This window comes from Sphaeramia orbicularis, unplaced genomic scaffold (assembly GCF_902148855.1).
Source record: "Sphaeramia orbicularis unplaced genomic scaffold, fSphaOr1.1, whole genome shotgun sequence".
Taxonomy (NCBI): domain Eukaryota; kingdom Metazoa; phylum Chordata; class Actinopteri; order Kurtiformes; family Apogonidae; genus Sphaeramia; species Sphaeramia orbicularis.
In genome coordinates, this window is record NW_021941599.1 from 238,490 (window position 1) to 260,350 (window position 21,861).

General features: G+C 38.8%; 1 pseudogene; it reads right to left on the reverse strand.

Moving 5' to 3' along the window:
* Window positions 1-560: 560 nt before the first annotated feature.
* Window positions 561-21,861, reverse strand: part of LOC115416381 (poly(rC)-binding protein 3-like) — a 40,667-nt pseudogene continuing 19,366 nt past the window's right edge.

Here is a 21,861-nt window from a genome sequence, read left to right on the forward strand (position 1 = left end):
ACTGGGTCCAAACTGGACAAATATGGCTTTTATTTTGATAAAACTGTCATGGAAACCCAGCTAATGTTTTGACGTCGATCTGGTAGCTCTGAGTTAAACCTGTTTTCTCGTTAATTCTTGAATTTCACATTTTGACCCCAGACTTTATCTGTGAAACTACAACCAACCAGCATTTAGGACTGTGACTTACTTATCGGTGACTCACAGGTGGCAAAATTTCACTGCTTTTATTCTGGAAGTGTTAGACTTGTAGATCAGTGTCATCTACATATGTTATGAATAATGTGTTAATGTTTTATCATGAGTGATAGAAGGAACAACCTTGATTTAAATTGTCATCCCAGTCACGTAGGGCAGAGCATGGACACCTGCAGCTGTGGAGCCACAGGCGGCTCTTTAACCCTCAACACAAACTCAATTTATTTAATATTTAGCTGAGGAGGACAATGTGTTGAAGGCATTGGAATGTAGGTAGTGATGCATCATTGGATGTACTCAGTGTTCTTGTTCATTTCTAGTCAAAGGCGACTCTTTAGATAGTAAAAGTTGCTGACCCGTGCTTTAGGGTAAACTGTTTATTACATCATTTTGAGACAATCCACTTTAAGGTGTCTACAGTGCAATAACTTGAAGTACAGTGATATGTTGAAACATGAGGTAAAACAAGCTGTGGAGCAGTTGTGAAAGGTGATCGAGTCCCCAGCAGGTCAAGTGTCCTTTCAGAGACCAAACATATGTATGTGTGAAGAATCCCAGTATCAGTGCACACACCCATTTTGACAGTAAATACTAGAAATGATTAAAGTTATATAGTCACTAAAGTATCAGGAAGGTCTAATACAAAGAAATAAATAACCTGGTGCAATGTCATTTGCTAAAGCGTCATGTGATGCACTGAGGGAGCATGGGTAGAAATTAGAGTGTTCCCATTCCAGTGACTTCAGACGTCAGCCTAGAACAGTTCAGAGAGGGTGGGGAGGAGGAGTGGGTGGGGGAGGGAGGGAGGGGGTGGACAGAGAAACAAAGTAAAACACTGTGAAAGAGGAGTTTCCCTTTAACCCTTTAACCTCTGACGTGTCTGTATTGAGCGTTCTGAATGTAGGATTTATCTTAAATATTCATATAAATTCAACCATTTACTCAACAGTTAATTTTCCAGTCATGCAGATAGAATAGACCTTGTTCTTTCCATAGACATCTGAGCATGCTCAGTTCACTCCCCCACCACCTGTGGAATGGGGGGTCAAACACAGAACAGTGAGTGAGACCGACTCACTATAAAAATAGATGGTTTGGGCTTTTTTTTTTTTTTTTTACACCATTTTCCTTGTGTTTTTTTTTATTTTTCCTGTTGTTTCCAGTGTTGTGGTGATTTTCATTAATTTTTTTACTGTGTTTTTTGTGTGTTTTTGTGTGTTTTTTGACTGTGGAACTGATTTATGGAATTAAACAGGTGTCAAAAAGCAGCTGGACTAATTTAGGAAAAAAGAGCCAAAACTAAAACTACAGGGACCAAATTCAAATACTTTGTAAATATATGTATATATATACATTTTTTACTTCATTTAAGTTCATTTTTTTCCCATATTTTTTCATGTTTTTTATTATTTTGTAAATATTTTATTCTTTTTGTTCCTTATTTTGTTTATTTTTCTACATTTTGTTTTTATTTTATTATTTTTTCTTAAATTTTGTTCAGTTTGTGGCTTATTTTGTTCATGTTACTTATTATTTTGTTGATTTGTTATTCATTTTTGTTAATTTTATTGATCACTTTGGCTGTTTTTGTTCATGATGTTGCTTATTTTATTCTTTATTTGACCATGTAACTGCTTTTTGGAGTTCAACAGGTGTCAAAAAGCAGCAGGACTGATTGATTAAAAAAAAAAAAAAAAAAAAAAAAAAGAGCTCAAAACATAATCTACTGGGCCCAAATTCCAATCCTTGTTGTTGTTCAATGTGTTCCAGTTCACACTTGAGGTTCAGCATCCTAAATCTCTTACTGATGTCCATTCTAGTGCCTTATTTAGGCCAAACCTGTCAAACTTCAGTTCCTCTCTTAAACCTCTCCTAAAACACACAGTAAAACAAAACCACTGAAGAAAAGGAACACAAGCACAAACTCACAGCAGCTTTAATGAACCTGAAACAGACGCAGATTCACAGCAGAACCTTTACCTGGAATCAGGGCTCAGGGGTTAAAGGGTTAAAGTGAAGGCTGACTGTGCAGGCTTTTTGTTGCTGTTGTTCTACAGGTGTTTCCTATTCTTCCTGTCTACTTGTAAATAACAGAACAGCTCGACCATGCGACACTAAGCCCTCATGTTGCCATGCTGGACATCAAATAGACAAATGCCTGTCGTAGAACCAGGCTATGGCTGACAGAGGCAGCGCTGCTCATTGGCAGTTTTGCATTCTGTCTTTTTGTCTTTTTCTTTTTTCTTTTTTTGTTATAATTTACTTTTTCAGCCTTTTTTTCTATTCAAAACCATACAGTAGGACCTGATATATAAATGTGTCCAAGGCTACATCCACACTAATACATTTGTCCACATAAGCTTTTTACTGCAGCGTCTGAAAGAATATTTGTTCTGTTCAAGTGAATATTTACTAGTTTCTGTCGTCAGTATTTGGCCCTATCCCAATTCACCCCTTGGCCCCTCCCCCTCCATTTTGCGAGTTTACATGAAGGGGTAGGGGTGTCCTGAGTCTCGATGAGTCGAAGGGGAGGGGCTAATGGGGAGGACTGTTTGACCCTCCAAATGGAGATTTTCCAGGACCACACTACAAACGGAGGGGCAGGAGAAATTTCCCATAATTCAGTTCGAATCATTGGGAAATATGGAGGTAAACACAACAAAAAGTGCTGCAGTGGCGAAAGGAACACACAAATGTACAGATTTTCTTTGTAAACAACTTAATCATTTGATTGACTATTTAATACCGTTTCAATGTGTTATCGTTCGCATTTCTGTGGTTTGCGGTTGATAGTCCCAAAGGCCATGGAACAGAGACGGTTCCAGCTGCTGACGGCATGGGGATGGGCTCTATGCACAACCTCACTACATCCTGAACTTCAGGTGGGTCCTTTATTTCCTGTCTTTCATTATTGGACACACTGATTAATCCAGGTGTGTCTGCTACTTGTTGGGACAACTGATTGATTAGGCACACCTGGATTAATCAGTGTGTCCAATAATGAAAGACAGGAAATAAAGGACCCACCTGAAGTTCGGGAAGTAGTGGGGTTGTGCATCGAGCCCATTCTGTCGCAAACAAAGTTATCGCATCTGTTTGTAGCGACATTGATGACTGATGATGACGTAAACAGGTTTGGAAGGGTTGGACCATTTCATAGGAGAATGTTTCAACCCCTACCCCTTACTAGGGTTGTGTATTGGCAAGAATCTGACGATACGATACAAATCACAATACGAAGATCACAATACGATATATCGCGATATATCATGATACTGTTAAAAAAGGCAATTTTTTGTTTGTGTCTTTTGTTAAATGATTATTTCCTTGAAGAACTGACTTACACCAGAAATCTGCACAAATACTAAACATTTTTATTTGATCAGAACAGGATCTAATGCTATATCACAACATTTTCTTGTATTAAAACTTAAATTCTGTTTTACAGACATTACAGTTTAAGATCCTGTTCAAATGTTCATATTCTATTAGTTCAGAACTAACATCAGAACAGTATTTTTGTGCAATCCGAACAAAGGAATCAACATTATTGAATGAAAGAGTGTTAAATAATAATAATAAATAAAATATAAACAAAAAAGAAAAACAAAAATGAAGCTCAACAATATCTGCTTTTCAATAAATACCTAAAAATATTGATACAGTACTTTTTTATATTGATACAGTATTGTGAAATGAAATATCACGATATATTGCAGAACCGATATTTTCTTACAGCCCTACCCCTTACAACTCTGTTTAAAGGGGCAGTGCCAAGTGCAAGGGCCAAGGGGGAGGGGTAAGGGGGAGGGGCCAAAGGGTGAATTGGGATTGGGCCTTTGTGTTTGTTTCTGTTTATTGTATGAAAGTAGTGTTTTTGTTCAAGTGTAGAACTCTGAGTTTCTGGTAGAGACTGTGAGTGGGTGGATATAATCAGTACTAGTTCACTTCAGTGTCCGTCTCTTTTGGAAAGGACCATGTGACAAGGGATTGACGAATCAGGGAAGGCTATTGATGACTGATTGGATGTAACCCTCCAACATTTTTCTGAGGTTTACAGACTAAAGCAGTCAGCCGTGTTTCCGTTGGAGGGATTCTAAAACACCAAAGTAGTGTGGATGCTGGGTGGAGTCAGAGTAGTAGACAGAATGTGTGTGGATGCAGCCTCAACATAAACAAAAGAACAACAAGGGTACTATTGGAAGGAGGCATGCTAAATAAATGCTTAAAGGAGTAGTTTGACATTTCAGGAAACATGCTTATTTACTTGTTTGCTAGTTAGCTTAGCATTGAAGGCAATAAGTGTGACCGAGGAAGCTACACTGGTATGCTACGGACTTCTGCAGTGATAATATAGTATTTTTGAGCTGAAAAAACAGGAAAAGCTCAAAAAGCCCTCGGAACTAATGAGGGTGAATCTGAATTTGCAGTCTTCTAGTCTTGACATCATGAGAACTGGCAGGTCAGTGCTACCGGTAACATGCTAATCACCCTGGACTCAGCTTCATATTTAACTGACAGACTTATTTCATAAAATGTCAGACTATTCCTTTAAGAACGCACTGGCTACATCAATTTCAAACCAATCCCAGTGGTGCTAGTCTGGCAAACACTAAACTACGCGGGGAGTCTAGGTCGGTTCCAGGGGAAAGCACATGAAAGGACCAATATGATGAAGTGGTGCGTTTGGTCAGATTTGGGGTCACTTCAGGATGTTGTCATGGACGAGGGGTCATTCCACATGGCAGCCACGTCCCTGAACCTGCCGTTGGAATTGTGGGAAAGCAATAGCCATTAGTTTTGTTTTTTGTTTTTTTGTCTAAAATCCTCCTAAGAGGTCAAAGACATAATAAAAAAAGTGTCTGTAAGCATGTGGCCACTCCTGTTTCAATGCTGATAACATTTGACTTTGAGGTGTAAACCGTCTGCGGACATCAGTGAGCGTCAGTTTCCTCCCAGTTTTGGATAATAATTCATTCTCTCTGTTGATAATGAATTAGGAGTTTCAGTGGACGCAGAGGGATGAAAGAGACAATTGGTGGCAGAGCATGGCAAAAAAGTTCAAATGCACAATCTGCTGTTATTTTAGGCGGAGACTGGGCTGAAGATGAGCCTCCACCTGTATCCGGGCAACCAAGCAAATATTTGGCTGTGTGTCTTTTATGAGCTTCAGACAAATAATCAGTCAATAATCTTTTGGTCACTGAATATAATGTGAAAATGACTTTCTTGTTATTTTGTCTGTGAATTCAATTTCTAGCAGTGTGCTCATCATCAATAGACCTGATTGACGTTGTGGAGGTTTTCCACAGCGCTGTGTTCATGTCTGTGCTCATAGTTAAATGTCATCCTACCACTACTGACCAACTGCTGTGTCACTGATTGAGGAAATCTGCAAGAATTTAATTACTTTTTAATTAATGTTACCATTTGGTAGTTGATGTGATGAACTTGAAAAGACGTTGATTCTGAAGCATCAACTATCAGCTAATAGTGTCAATTTAATGATTTAGTGACTTTTCACCCGACCCAAGAAATGTTCCAGTATTAGAAAATATTACTCTAACATCACCACAGATTTCTAGGGAATGTTCGTACGGGTTCTATCCAGCAAAAAAAAGTGTGTTCCAAGTACTTTGTCAGTTGAAAATACAACAATAGACAGATATTTCAGAATGAAATGATGCCTTTTCTATTGTATCTAATGATGATATTAGCTTATGTATATATATATATATATATATATATTAGGGATATATTAGGGATGCACTCTGTTAATAGTCCAGTAAAGGCTTCTACAGAACCTAAAGCCTGTGTCTGCTTCAGATGGACAGTAGTCCAGGGGTTTTCACTTCTATTTCTGTCACAGACTGAATTTGCTGATAATCGACTGTTGCTGTTTTCACACATTCAGCTCCATTCAGCTTTGTCTCTATCATGTGTCCATATGGAGAGGACAAGGATGAATGTGGAGGACAGCCATTAAACTGGGGTTGGGATTTAGCAGAGGTGAAAGTGGGCGTGGCTACAGATGTCCACACCTACTTTGGTGTTGATTGATCACTGTTCTGGGACATTAAGCTACGATCAGCTGTTTGGACGTTCAACGTTTTCTTCTGCTGCTGTCGGAACAAAACAGACAAAACAACCACTGGATGTGGATCTGGATCTGGGTCTGGATCTGGATCTTCCTCTTGGTCTGGATCTTCCTCTGGGTTCTTACAGCTGTACCAGACTAAGGAACTGAAACCCCTTTGATGACAAACATGGACTGATCCACTCTTCTTCTTCTTCTTCTTCTTCTTCTTGGTTTTTATGGCGGTTGCCAAGGCAACAGTGTGCACTGTTTACTGGTGAAATGCACCAATCCAAGCAGTTTAGGTGTATTATTATGGGCTGTATTTATCTGTGAAAACTTTAATTATCGGAAATATCTGAAAACGTCATTTTTTTCAATGTCGGACTGATAATTATCGGTGCTGATAGTTATTGTGCATCCCTTATATACATATATCCCTTTAAATTTTCCCATTTTTAGTTGCTGATCAATTGGTGAACTTGGTCTCTTAGGGATTCTTTTACATATACATTTTTCATACATTTCCGTTTATTGGGCAGTTTCAGAATTCTATGACATATAGTGTCATGGGTTTGGATTATGTAACTGCCTAGGGTTTTTAATTTGAAATGACAGATACAAGAGCTAAGGCATTCAGAGACGTGGCCATATAAAAACATTTTTACTGACGTATGGAGAGATGTATAGTATGACAAATTACATCCTTTGCAGTTAGCAGCATCTCCAAATGTCACATCTACAGACACATTAGCAGAGCTGGGAGTATGTCAAACACACACTAACATCAAGTCAGTCCAGTCTAAACCTTTACGTCTTAACTTTCTGTGATGAAAGTGGAGCTAAGTCCATGCTAAAAGCCAAATATGACAAGGCAAGTCACTGCTCAGGTCAAGGACTGATGAGTTGAGTCATGTGAATTCTGATCCTACATAAAGAGTTGAAGCATCAGTTCCGAACCTCCCAGATGAGCAACAATGGACAGTTAAACTCTGAATCAAAATACAGACAAACATGTATATAATAACTATTATAACTTGAACTGTGAAGGCTTTACACATTGGTTTCACTCTACTCCATTATATTTCAGATTTAAAGATGACAGTTTTACTTCATTACATTTGTCTGAGTCATTTCCAGTCAGAACCACTGATCTCCAAATGCACTGTCAATTTGCTTGTTATGAAATGAAGAATAAAGTGTTTCCATTATGGTTTGAGTTGAAATTTTTTTCTCCCTCTTAACCCATAAAGACCCAGTGGTACTTTTGTGTCACCTCCCAAATTAATATTTTGCTCTATTTAACCTTTCTTAGGTGATTTATCACCATTTATCATAATATTATCCTTTGTATTTTGCATTTTTTTCAGTGAAAATCACGTATTTTCCTATATTTAATTTAATGATCATGTAGATGTTCATAAAAATTCAGAGTAAATCTGAAGGTTATTATATCAGAAGCAGAGAAAACAGAAGAAAAATGGCCTTTTCCAGCAAAGATATTAATAACTGAAGGTAAAAATATGTGTGTCTATCCACTGTCATTGATCCAACTCCACTGGTTTTACTGGTGAATCAATGTTGTAGAAGGTGATGGTGTTTCCATGGTAACTACGGAGCCTCTGAACGTCCAAATGGGTCATATCTGATGACCATGAAAAGATGAAGAACTGTATTTTACCTGAATTATTTAACAGATTGATAGAATTATTGGATCTAAAGTTATTAAACGGTTTAGATCAGTAGATGGTTTTGGTCACCGGTGGATGTTTGAGTCTTTATGGGTTAAAGTAAATAAGGTCAAATTCAAATTCAGGTCTAATGTGATCTCTCAACGTACCCTCCTTAAGTTCAGTCATAGACCTTTTTTGTTCATTGTTCAAATGTAGACTTCCATTTGAAACAGGGTCATTGGTCAGGTTCATCTGCTGACACATCCACCCTGTTGCATTAGTTTGATTCCCTTTGCTCTCGGTTCCTCATCTTACATCTACAGTAGAATGCACCTAAGTTACCGTCAGTGTTGGGGCTCAGTTGCAGGGTTCTCGCTACTGTCGTTGAACGCGTTGAACACGTTGAACAGTGTCGGTGATTTGACCCGCTACGCTGGTTGAAAGACAGTTTTTTCGTGTGTGTGTGTGTGTGTGTGTGTGAAATCGTCCAGCGTAATGATAACAAAATTTGAATTTGAAAAAACATATTCCTTTGTTTAGGGCTGCACGATTAATTGATTTTAAATCGGAATCTGATTTTTTAATTAGGACGATTTTTAAAAAAGGGAAATCGTGAAATCGATTTCATCTTTCTTGTGCCTCCGGGCCACGCGCTTCCGGGCCATGCGCCTGTGGGCTACCGTAGGCTCCTCCTCCTATCTGTGACAGCGGTCTTTCACAGAAGTCCGTGTAATGACTGGACTTTAAATCTGTTAATGAACCCGCAGTAGTGATACCAATGTAAGCCGATGTGTCACGCACAGATCCCGCAATTGAAATATAACTGTATGGGGATCATTCATCTTCTGTTGTCCCTGATCCGTACAATACTGTCTTTTTCTGATCTGGGTCTGGGTCACGGGGTCAGCAGCCTCAGCAGAGGAGCCCAGACAGCCCTGTGCCCACACACATCCACCAGCTCCACAGATAGAATCCCTCTAGCGTGTCCTGGGTCGGTCTGTTCCACTCACGGATCCCCCAATTTAAATATAACTGCATGGGGATCACTCATATTACGTGGTCCACGCACGACTGATGTCTGTCACTGACTTACATTGGTATCACTTCTGTGAGCCAGATACCCAGAAAAGAAAAAAAAAATGCATTACTTTCTCTTACTTGCAAAATTTTTCATTCACAAATGTAAGTTCTTTAACACAAAACCAAATATTATTTATTTTTTGAAAGTTTTTGAACTTTATTTATAGCTGTTAGATACATCTGGAAACAAAAAGGCTCTAAAAACCATCAGTATTTGCTGTGATTTGGACATTGTATTGTAGTGCATTCCATTCCCCTTGGCAAACTTGTTCTGTTATTTTCTTGTAGTATACATTGTTTGTATACTCTACTTAATTCAATTAAGATTTAATGAAGAAGAAAAAAAAAAAACTTCTGTGGGCCCGTCATGTGATCCCATCAAGATTTGAGGTCGGAGCAGTGCCTTGCATTGTGGGCTGCTCATGAAAATGACATGCTGACTTCTGTCGTCTTTTCTAGTTTGACCCAAAAATCTAACTCAAAATCGAAAATCGAATTTTTAGAGGAAAAAATTGTTTTTGCCAAAATCATGCTGCCCTACCTTTGTCTTGGCGCAAAGCGCTGCAGACAGGAAATGAGAACAATAGATTCAACATCCCTTTGTGTGCCTTGGTATTGTCTGACACCCACCCGGCAACATCACTTGCCTTAAGCTCATTGGCTGACAATGAGACTTCAGTCAATTTATCTTATTTAAACAGACCGATCACCCGTGGAAAATTATATCTAAAATTTAGCCTGTGCGTGTGTGTAGTGTGAGTGCCACTCTGACTATCCCGTATGGAGTAATTCCCATCAATAATTACCATTCACAAATTGAAAAAAAAAAAACAGTTTTTCCTTTTAATCATTGTTGTAACAAAGACAGAAACTTAGCTTCATTCCTCAAAATTTGCCCCTCAAAATGCAGGAAATATTGTTTCAGAGAGTTATAAATTAAAAAATTTTCCAGGGTAGGATGCCCCCGGACCCCCCTACTAAACTTGCACCATGTACCGGCAAGCGCCACATACATGGCGCAGTTGTTTAATTCAGTTTATTTTGTTTGAATTGAAGTTTTATAGGTTGGATTTGTACAGATTTACCATGATGACTGTACATGAACACTGTCAAATATTCCTGTTTCTAGCAGTCCAGTCTTTATGGCTGCCATTGCTCCCATGAGCCATGAGGTTGGAAAATGATGCACAAACAGCAACATAATGCATTTTAAAGGCTACATTTAAACAGAAATAAGGAGGCAAAGTGCAAAGGAATATTCAAGGAAACAAATAAGTAGTCACATTATTCATGGTCTTATCGCGCTCTTGTCAGAACCAGATAATATCACACACTCTCATTTATTACCATCATGGAATTCAAAACTCAAAGTTTATGTCTAATTTTCCAACTCAGAAAGCTGCTACCTTGGATTCATACGAGCACGATGAGTCAGGAAGCGCTTTTATCTTGAGATGTTAGTGGAGTCCTGCTGTGGGATTTGAACGGTTACCTGGCATTGATGAGATACTGGGCCAGACTGATGTTAGCGGGCGTCCCTGTGATGGTGATCTGCCGCTCTGACGAACCCTCCATGGCGTTTGCAATTTTGATCTGTGCCCCAGACATCTGTCGAATCTCATTGATTTTGGTTCCCTGGCGACCAATGATGCATCCTATTAGCTGGAAAACAGCAGAAATCTTTAAAACACGGAGGAAGCCTTGTCTTAATACATTTATCCTTAATATGTTCAATAATGGGAAATTTAATGGGTTATTTAATAGCCTAATTTATATCCCATCATTCAGGAAATTGAGTTTGAGTAATGAGCCCATGATTAGTAGATGCAGGCAGGGGTGGAGGACAACATTTTTTTAAATCCAGGTGTTTCTTTTCTAACAGGGCTCTGGGATACAAAGCAATAAGGACTAATGTCAGAATATACAGGGTGTCCCATAAGTCTCTATACATAGGAAAAATAAACGTTTCTTGACATAAACCATTTTTATTTATGTAATATGCTCTATAGGACTGCCATTTTGTCGGGAATACATTTCAATGCGTGTCCTCCACTGCTAAAGAACTATAAAGAAGAAATATAAAGAAATACATGTTAGAACCATATATGTATGGAATGTATTACGTCTCCTATGAATGGAGACTTATGGGACACCCTGTAGTTTTATATTATGGGATAAATATCAGTGTATTGGTTAGTTTGGTTTAAATTATTATCTTTGTTTCCAAAATGACTCAGAGATGGTTTGGACTTCATTTAAATCAGCATTGATTTTTTTTTTTTTTTTCTCCCTGACTGATTTTAAATGTTCTTCCTCTAAATGTCTGTAATATTTTTCCTGCTCTGACTGTAAATAATAATGTTCTTCCTCATCTAACCATCTACTGTCATCACATCTGACTGAGGAAGAAACATCTACCATTAAACTACAGTCAAATATTGATGTTTATCAACTCTGTGGACATAAATCTGTGGACACATCATGTCTCCAGTTGTCAAGATGTCCTGTTCATGAGGATCGGACACACAAACATCAATATTAATAATCAATAGGATATTTATCCGATAATATCAAACTGTATTCTGACATTAGTCCTTATTGTTTTGGATCCCAGAGCCCTGTTAGAACACAAACACCTGGATTCAACAGGTCCACAGACTGGGGTCCATTTGGGTCTGAGTTGGACAGTTATGATCTGAGGAGAACCGTCTATACATCATATATGGATGGTTTTGTCTAGATATACTGTACTCCATCACAGCCAAACTAGTTAATCCTCGTTTCAGACTACAGGACTCTGACAACATAATTGTTTCATAGTTTTCTGGAAGAACAGATATGTTTTGAACGTCCACTTCAGGACAGTGTTCACCATAGGGCTACCGGTTCAACACTGATGCTGCAACACAGTGACACCTCTGATACACCATCAGAACCGCTAGTTCTTCTCACTGTGATGATATGATTTTTTTTTAAGAATTTGAGATGTGGATGGAGAGGATAAGGGCTACCAGAGACTTCTACTTCAGCTCAGTGTTTGTCAAATTGTGGGGTGGGTCCCCTAGGGAGGGCGTGAAGTCCTCCCAAGGGGTCATGGGATCAGTCCTGGGTGGTTTCTTTTTTGTTCTTCAGGTTAGAACATTTATCAGGTGGACCTAATGTTTGATGGTTGGAGCACCCTGGACTCATTTTCTGGATGTCCACCAAGCCAGTCTACTGCCATGGTGATCTGTCAGTAGACTAGACAAAGAGTTTAGGTTTGGACAATGGACAAGGAGTGGACTGAAAAAGACACATGGACCAGTTTGGGCGGTTTGGACTTTAATGTTCTCAGATGCCCAATGGAAATGGGCTCATTGACCCACTGATATTGGTCACATGTTCATCTGTGGAAACCAACATGTGTTTGTTGGTCTAAAAAGAGTTGGAGATAATTGCACATTTCCTATTTTTATGTGGACAAATATTGTCTTAGGGACCAGTCTGGTTGAGTTTATTTATATTATTCAAGCAAAAATATAAGTTATTTTTAATTTGAACAAAAAGTTATTCAAGGAAATGCAAAAAGTATTTTTTCGATATTGATGTTTCTTTCAATAAAAGTTATAATTACACCAGTATTACAATGCTATTGAGGTTGAGGTGGGCCTGGAGGTTTTTAGTCTTCCAAAGGGGGGCCAACAGGAAAAGACTTGAGACCCACTGGACCACACTGAGGTGAAAAGGCTCTCAGTGAACTTTACTGCAGTCGTTTTCCTGAATAAAACTGTCATTCAGACGTCTAAAATTCCAATCATGCTCTGTAATAAAAGTGTGCACAGTTAACATTAACTATAAACTGACACAAATATATGACATATTTCCACTATTATCTGAAGTGAACACCATTTAAAATCTACAGATAATTAAAATATGCAACACATTTATGAGATAAGACCACATCCTTTGACATATCTGCAGTTTTACTTACATCATTAGGAATGGTGAGTTCATGGGTGCTGGCTGGTGGACTGGCATCCAAGCCTGAATTAAATGAGCAAAGGACAAACAAGATTTTAATTGAAACATTCAATTTGACAGAGCTGAAACATTCTAAGCATCTTTGGCTGATTTTCTGATGGGAATCTCCTCAAGTGTGTGTAAAATTCCCTAAACTCTACTATCTTCCTTATCCAAACTGTGTGTGTTTGTGGGATAAAGGCTGGTTTGAAAACGTGAGCACTTATCCTTTCTACCATGATTAGAAGTGGCGATTAACCCTTAAAGCCCCACGAGCATCTACACGTCTAAATGTTTAAGGCCTTTCGAACCACTAATGTGTTCAATACAGTGAAATAATTCAAGTAAAAGGCAGTTTCTCAGCTTTTCAACAGCATCAGATGTTTTTTTGTTTTTTCTTTTCAGATACATCCATAGTCTCTGTAGTGAACATGGAAACACCAGTGTCCTCTGTTATATGGATCCACAATAAAACCTGTAGTTTTGTAAAGGGGAACGGTTGTGGACACTTGTGTTTCTGTTCATTTATGGCATATTTGATGAAAAAGTCATGTTTTCTTCATTTTCTCTGTTTTAATATAATAACCTTGAATATACTCTGAGTTTTTTGAACACCTACATGTTCAGTGAATTAATAGAGGAAAATACCTGATTTTCATTGAAAAAAATGCAAAGGTAATATGATAATGAATAATAAATAACTTGGTCATGGTTAAGTAGAGAGAAATACAGTTCTGGGTCTTTATGGGTTAACAGGGTACACCACTGTGGTGTGCATGGGGGGGTGTCACCCCCCCATGGTCCAATTGTTGAAAAACACGTGCTAAAGTGCCCTCTTCAGTGTCGAGAACGTGCTGTATGTGCTCTTTTTTTCTTTTCACCCCTGACCTTTAAAAACTCTGTGCACGCCACTGGTACAACATGTTCAGGTATCTGTACATTACGTAGTTTTTTAACTTGTACTTTACTTAAGACATTTTTAGACAAAATATTTGGAAACTCTTTGAATTATTACACTGTATAAAATTTTAAAATGGTTGGGGGAAATCATCCAGTATTTTCGTTTTGCATCATTGGACACCATGGTCTGAGACAGACATTAGTGAACCCATCAGTGAATGACACTCATGATACAGGTGAGAAGACAAACAAGAGGGAAACCACACAAAAACAATGTAACGAAATAAAAAATAATATATGAAACACATAACAGAACAAACATATAGTAAAAATGAAAAAAGACAAATTATGCAAAAAATGTCATGATGTAAAAGATGATACAAAATGAAAACATGAAACATTGTCTGTAATACTTGAAGTATTACATGTAAAAATGACATTTAAGAAACAGAACAACATGAAAGCAACATGAAAGCTGGACAAAAAATAAAACTGATGTAAAAAATAAAACTAGACAGAAATTGTGTTAAAGATCTAACATGAAGATTACAGTGTGTAAAGGATGTAAATTAATAAAGACAAAGTAACAGATGAAAAAGACCAAAAAAAAAAAGCATAAATAACATAACATGTACAACAGAAAAAAGACAAAAACAATATAACAAGAAAAAGGACAAAGAGAAAAATGGTTTAAAGATGCAACCAAACTAAAAACAACTGAAGAAGAAAACAGTCTGGAAAATATAAAAGTGAATTATTATTCTTTCTGTGTTTATTCTGCTTAGTTTTCCTGTTTTATTTACTGTCCTGCGTCCACACACTGACTGTGATGCATGGATATTAGAGGAAGTTTGTACATAAACCAAACACAGCTGTTGGAATAAAAAATAAAACTGCACATCATGAACCCACTCATCAGTGTTTTATAAGGTCCTGCATCCTAAAACTTCTGGGTGTTGTTTATTTAACCCATAAAGACCCAGGGCTACGTTTGGGGCTGTTCCCAAATTAAATTGTCTCTCTATTTAACCTTTTTTAAATGATTTAACACTGTTTATTAAAATATTATCCTCTGTATTTGGGATTTTTTTCAAAGGAGACCTGGACCTGGTACTGTTGGACTAGGAAGGAGACGTGGACCTGGTACTGTTGGACTAGGAAGGAGACCTAGACCTGGTACTGGTGGACTAGGAAGGAGACCTGGACCTGGTACTGTTGGACTAGGAAGGAGACCTGGACCTGGTACTGTTGGACTAGTAAGGAGACCTGGACCTGGTACTGTTGGACTAGGAAGGAGACCTGGACCTAGTACTGGTGGACTAGGAAGGAGACCTGGACCTGGTACTGTTAGACTAGGAAGGAGACCTAGACCTGGTACTGTTTAGACTAGGAAGGAGACCTGGTACTGTGGGACTAGGAAGAAGACCTGGACCTGGTACTGGCGGACTCGGATGGATCCCTTCTAATCTAAACTCTTCTGTATTTAATCTGTTTCAGGTCGTGCTGTTAAATCCTATCCTTCTGTTTCTACATCACTTATTCCAGCAGTTTCCTTTCACAGTTTTAGCCGGTAGCTAACGTGATAATGTTTTTTGGTTTCTGATATTTTTAAAAATAAAAACACTCGTGTTTTGTATAAATGTTGAAAGGCTCCTTTACCTGAACACATGGTTGAACACATTCATTGTTTCGCCTCAGGAAGTTTACCAGCATCAATGACTTGTCAACAAATGCTCAAGTAGTACCGAGATACAGTTGTTACAGACAATCCGTTTATGGACTTAAGGGGGACCTGTGAGTAAATTCCACTGTTGCTTTAACATACCAAAAACAGAGAAATTTAAGAAAAAGTGACTTTTTCCAGTAAAATCTATCAATAACTGAACATAAACCCAGTGTGTCCATCTACTGTCATCTGCATTCCCAGACGTACGATAATTATAGTATTTGTGCGATAATTTCACATGCGGTACGATCAGTAATTCCAAAAATCAAATAATTCAATAATTGAATGGACCAAATATGGGTTTCGTGTTGACGTTTTTGATATTTGATTGTTTTGACCCAGAAGTTTTTTTTTTTTTTTTTTTGGTTTGACCAGACGTTGCTGACTTGTTGCTGTGTTCGCTGAAGTGTCCTCTCCTTAGATTGTCTCCCATGGACCCACTGTATCAGACAAAACAACAACTGGAAGATCCTGTCCATTTTTTCAGTTGTCATGTCGTCCTCCTTCACCAGTAACACGTTTGTTTCCTCTGAATAACACCAGATTCTCCATTATCGCAGAATGCATTAGACAGAATACGAGCAAACCCACCACTGTCCACAACAACACACCAACAGGTCAGTAAGTTCACATCAGATATGAAAAATGTCAACATGAAACCCCACATTTGGTCCATTTGATTATTTCCAATTTTTTATTTGTGCGTACAATCGAAAGAATAAAAAACAACTTGTTTTTTGATTTGTACATGAATACTGAAATAGCGAGTCATTTTTAAATTTCCAATTGTGGATTCTCAATTGAATATGAAAAGAACCAGTGACACACGGATTCTCCTGCTTTGACATTTTTCTACATTTTTCTCTCTTTTTTTCGTTTGTTCATTTTGTCTGAGTTGCAGCTTTCGGCATGAAATTTGGCAATAACTTTTCTTTTTAGTTACATTTTTGAAATCCACTGTCTTTTACTCTTTGAACTCCAGTGATGCATTTTACATCCTCTGGTTACCTTGTGGCAAAAATGTACACCCAAAAAAAACTGCTGTAAAATCATCGTATAGAAATATATAAATATATTTTTCTTTTTTTTTTTTCCACAGACCTCTTAAACAGCTTCTGACCTGCTCAAAACTACTAAACATTCAACAATTTTAAGGATTTTAACCCTTTAAATTCCACTGTAATTACTTTTGAACAAAGATGGAACTGTATTACTCGGTATTTGGACGGCTGATGGAGGAATAGGTGTTACTATAAGAGTGCTGCGTCTGTATGATTGAATTACCTTTGGTATAAACAAATATTTATTTTCCATGTGATTTCCCTTTATGGTATTTCTATTGCATTTGATTTACCTGTGTTTTAATTTACAGGGTCCTGTGTCAGGAATGTTTTGTTTTGTAGAAAAATGAAAATATCTAAATACATTTTTATAAATGTTAATTTTGTTGTACCTATACAATGACAATAAAGACATTCTATTCTATTCTATTCTAAAAAGTAAAAAAAAAAAAAAAAAAAAAAATCCAGTTTAATTATTTGATTCTGAGTGATTTTTACAAAAAACCCACAAAAAATCTAATATTTTTCATATACTAAATAGTAGGTGAATGAAACATTGGTGGTTAGAGTCTTGGATATGTCAAAGATCAGCAACAAAATTGATTCAATGTCAGGTTTTTTTTTTTTGTAGTGTCAGATTCTCCCTGTGGTTTCAAAAATGTCCCATTAACCTGCATTAGAACCACATTTTTTAATCTCACTGTCATTATAATCGTTATAATCATACTTTCTTTGATGTCAACATTTTATTTAGAAGAAAACTAGTGATGTTGGACATTTTTAGTGTATTCCACCAGTTTTGACCATTGTCCCATTGGATTGTAAATTTGAGGAGGGCATGAGGATTAAAAAAAATACCTATGGATTATAATGTCATTTAATTTGGACTCATTTATGTTCATTTCTTTGGCTTTGTTGGTATTCTGGGTAGGTCAGTGGAAATAGGACATCATTCAGTGTATTCCTTCCTGGATTTGCTCCATTCAGTTTGAAGGTGACAGATGTAGTATGTGTTACAGATGTAAAAATGTACCAGACTGTATGTGCCCAGCCTATTTCTATGGGACGCTCATCTGTGATGGAACTGAAATCACCTAAAATGACTATATTCTGTTCCAAAGTGATGATGGCGATGATGCAATTTTCCACATCACTTTAAAGTCACACCCAGGGTCTTTTTTTCTGCCTTTTTTTTCCAGAACCAAGACAAAAATATACAAGAAAAGAAGAAAAAAGAGAAAGGAAACCACAGGGGCTGAGTCATTCATGCTGTGCAAAAAAAATAGAGATAAGGTGAAAGGAAGGGGAAAGAGAAAAGATTTCTCTGGATGCAAAGAGAAGGAAGAGTCTACAGGGCCTCGTGGGTACGTACCAGGGAAAGCAGGGGTGGTCTGTCCGAGGGGGGTAAAGGGGGTTTGCTGCATAGCCAACTGGTGGAGCTTGGTCAACTGCTGAAGGGTTAGGAGGGAAAGTAGAACTAAGAGGTTACTGTCACATAGGTCACACCGAGAACTGAAGCCGAACCAAACCAGAGTGACGAAACAGTGAGGAGAAGGAGGAGGCGATGACGCAGGGATGTGAAGGACAAAAGCAAGAAAAAAAAAACAGATATGGAGGCAGGGTGAGTGAGGCTTCCATGAGTGGTTCAGCAGCCACATGAGCCACGTGTTTCTGACAGTTTCAGTTTTCTGTCTGCTGATTGGGTTTGGAACTTCACAAACACCAGTGTGTTCTATCTGCAGATACACTGCCAAAACAGCCCATCCACAAACAACACCAGTGTGTTCTATCTGCAGATACACTGCCAAACAGCCCATCCACAAACAACACCAGTGTGTTCTATCTGCAGATACACTGCAAAAACAGCCCATCCACAAACAACACCAGTGTGTTCTATCTGCAGATACACTGCCAAAAACAGCCCATCCACAAACAACACCAGTGTGTTCTATCTGCAGATACACTGCCAAAACAGCCCATCCACAAACAACACCAGTGTGTTCTATCTGCAGATACACTGCAAAAACAGCCCATCCACAAACAACACCAGTGTGGTTCTATCTGCAGATACACTGCAAAAACAGCCCATCCACAAACAACACCAGTGTGTTCTATCTGCAGATACACTGCAAAAACAGCCCATCCACAAACAACACCAGTGTGTTTTATCTGCAGATACACTGCAAAAACAGGCCCATCCACAAACAACACCAGTGTTTTAAATCTGCCAGATCACTGCAAAAACAGCCCATCACAAACACACCAGTGTGTTCTATCTGCCAGATACACTGCAAAACAGCCCATCCACAAACAACACCAGTGTGTTCTATCTGCCAGATACACTGCAAGAAACAGCCCATCCACAAACAACACCAGTGTGTTAAATCTGCAGAGTACACTGCAAAAACAGCCCATCCACAAACAACACCAGTGTGTTAAATCTGCAGATACACTGCAAAAACAGCCCATCCCAAACAACATCAGGTGTTAAATCTGCCAGATACACTGCAAAAACAGCCCATCCACAAACAACACCAGTGTGTTAAATCTGCCAGATACACTGCAAAAACAGCCCATCCACAAACAACACCAGTGTGTTTCTATCTGCAGATACACTGCCAAAAACAGCCCATCCACAAACACACCAATGTGGTTCTATCTGCAGATACACTGCAAAAACAGCCCATCCACACACAACACCATGGGTTCTATCTGCAGATACACTGCAAAAACAGCCCATCCACAAACAACACCAGTGGGTTATCTGCAGATACACTGCAAAAACAGCCCATCCACAAACAACACCAGTGTGTTCTATCTGCAGATACACTGCAAAAAACAGCCCATCCACAAACAACACCAGTGTGTTTATCTGCAGATACAACTGCAAAAACAGCCCATCCACAAACAACACCAGTGTGTTAAATCTGCCAGATACACTGCAAAAACAGCCCATCCACAAACAACACCAGTGTGTTCTATCTGCCAGATACACTGCAAAACAGCCCATCCACAAACAACACCAGTGTGTTCTATCTGCCAGATACACTGCAAAAACAGCCCATCCACAAACACACCAGTGTGTTCTATCTGCAGATACACTGCAAAAACAGCCCATCCACAAACAACACCAGTGTGTTAAATCTGCAGATACACTGCAAAAACAGCCCATCCACAAACAACACCAGTGTGTTAAATCTGGCAGATATCACTGCAAAAACAGCCCATCCACAAACAACACCAGTGTGTTAAATCTGCCAGATACACTGCAAAAACAGCCCATCCACAAACAACACCAGTGTGTTAAATCTGCAGATACACTGCAAAAACAGCCCATCCACAAACAACACCAGTGTGTTAAATCTGCCAGATACACTGCAAAAACAGCCCCATCCACAACAACACCAGTGTGTTAAATCTGCAGATACACTGCAAAAACAGCCCATCCACAAACAACACCAGTGTGTTCTATCTGCAGATACACTGCAAAAACAGCCCATCCACAAACAACACCAGTGTGTTCTATCTGCCAGATACACTGCAAAAACAGCCCATCACAACAACACCAGTGTGTTAAATCTGCCAGATACACTGCAAAACAGGCCCATCCACAAACAACACCAGTGGTGTTAAATCTGCCAGATACACTGCAAAAAAACGCCCATCCACAAACACACCAGTGTGTTCTTCTGCCAGATACACTGCAAAAACAGCCCATCCACAAACAACACCAGTGTGTTAAATCTGCAGATACACTGCAAACACACCCATCCCAAACAACACCAGTGTGTTCTATCTGCCAGATACACTGCAAAAAACCCCATCCACAAACAACACCAGTGTGTTAAATTCTGCAGATACACGGCAAAAACAGCCCATCCACAAACAACACCAGTGTTCAGAAGGACTCAGTCAGTCCTTTCTGAACCGCTTAGACCTAGACAGGGTCACAGAGAGGACACAGCCTAGTCCAGTTGGTCCACAGCTTAGTCCAGCTGGTCCACAGCCTAGTCCAGCTGGTCCACAGCCTAGTCCACAGCCTAGTCCACAGCCTAGTCCACAGCGTAGTCCACGGGTCCACAGCCTAGTCCAGCTGGTCCACAGCCTAGTCCACAGCCTAGTCCACAGCCTAGTCCCAGCTGGTCCACAGCCTAGTCCACAGCCTAGTCCACAGCCTTGTCCAGCTGGTCACAACCCTAGTCCAGCTGGTCCACAGTCTAGTCCACAGCCTAGTCCAGCTGGTCCAGCCTAGGTCCAGCTTGTCCACAGTCTAGTCCAGCTAGTCCACAGTCTAGTCCAGCTAGTCCACAGTCTAGTCCAGTTGGGTCCAACCACCCTGGACATGGAGCCAGATCATGGTAGGGGCCAAAGTGTCTGTCAGTAATATGTGAACGTTTACCTGGAATCATGGGTAAAGGGTTCAACAAAAAATCTGATCTTATCTTATCTTACCTTATCTCTTACCTTACCTCTTATCTCATTTTATCTTGCCTTACATTACCTTACCTTATCTTATCCCTACCTTACCTACCTTATTTTTTATCTTACCTTGCCTTATCTCTTATCTTATCTCTTATCTTACCTTATATCTTATCTTATCTTATCTTATCTTATCTTACCTTATCTTCTTATCTTATCTCTTATCTTACCTTACCTTACCTTACCTTACCTTATGACCTTACCTTACCATATGACCTTATCTTACCTTACCTTACCTTACTTATGACCTTACCTTAGCTTACCTTCAGACACAACAGTTCAGTGCTTTGACCCTGTCCCAGTGTGACTGCTGCTCAGACCGTTGTAATACTTATCAGTCAATATGAATTCAGTACAAATGGCTCTGATCAACACCACAGTCGAAACTATAAAACTGTCTGAGCTGGAGTCCACCACAGTGTTTTCCTGAGTCATGGGCAGCTCTGCATCCTCCTCCTCCCATCATACAAACATATACATAATGATAACTCCCAACACTTTATCTTTGTTTTTAGTGTAAAGAAATAACAACAATATAAAAAATAAAACTACATGAAAAATTTTATATTTACAAACTGAAAAAGAACTGTGACTAACCTGAACAAATATTCAACATATTCAACAACAAATATTCATTCATTCATTTTATTCATTCAGTTCATTTGTTTG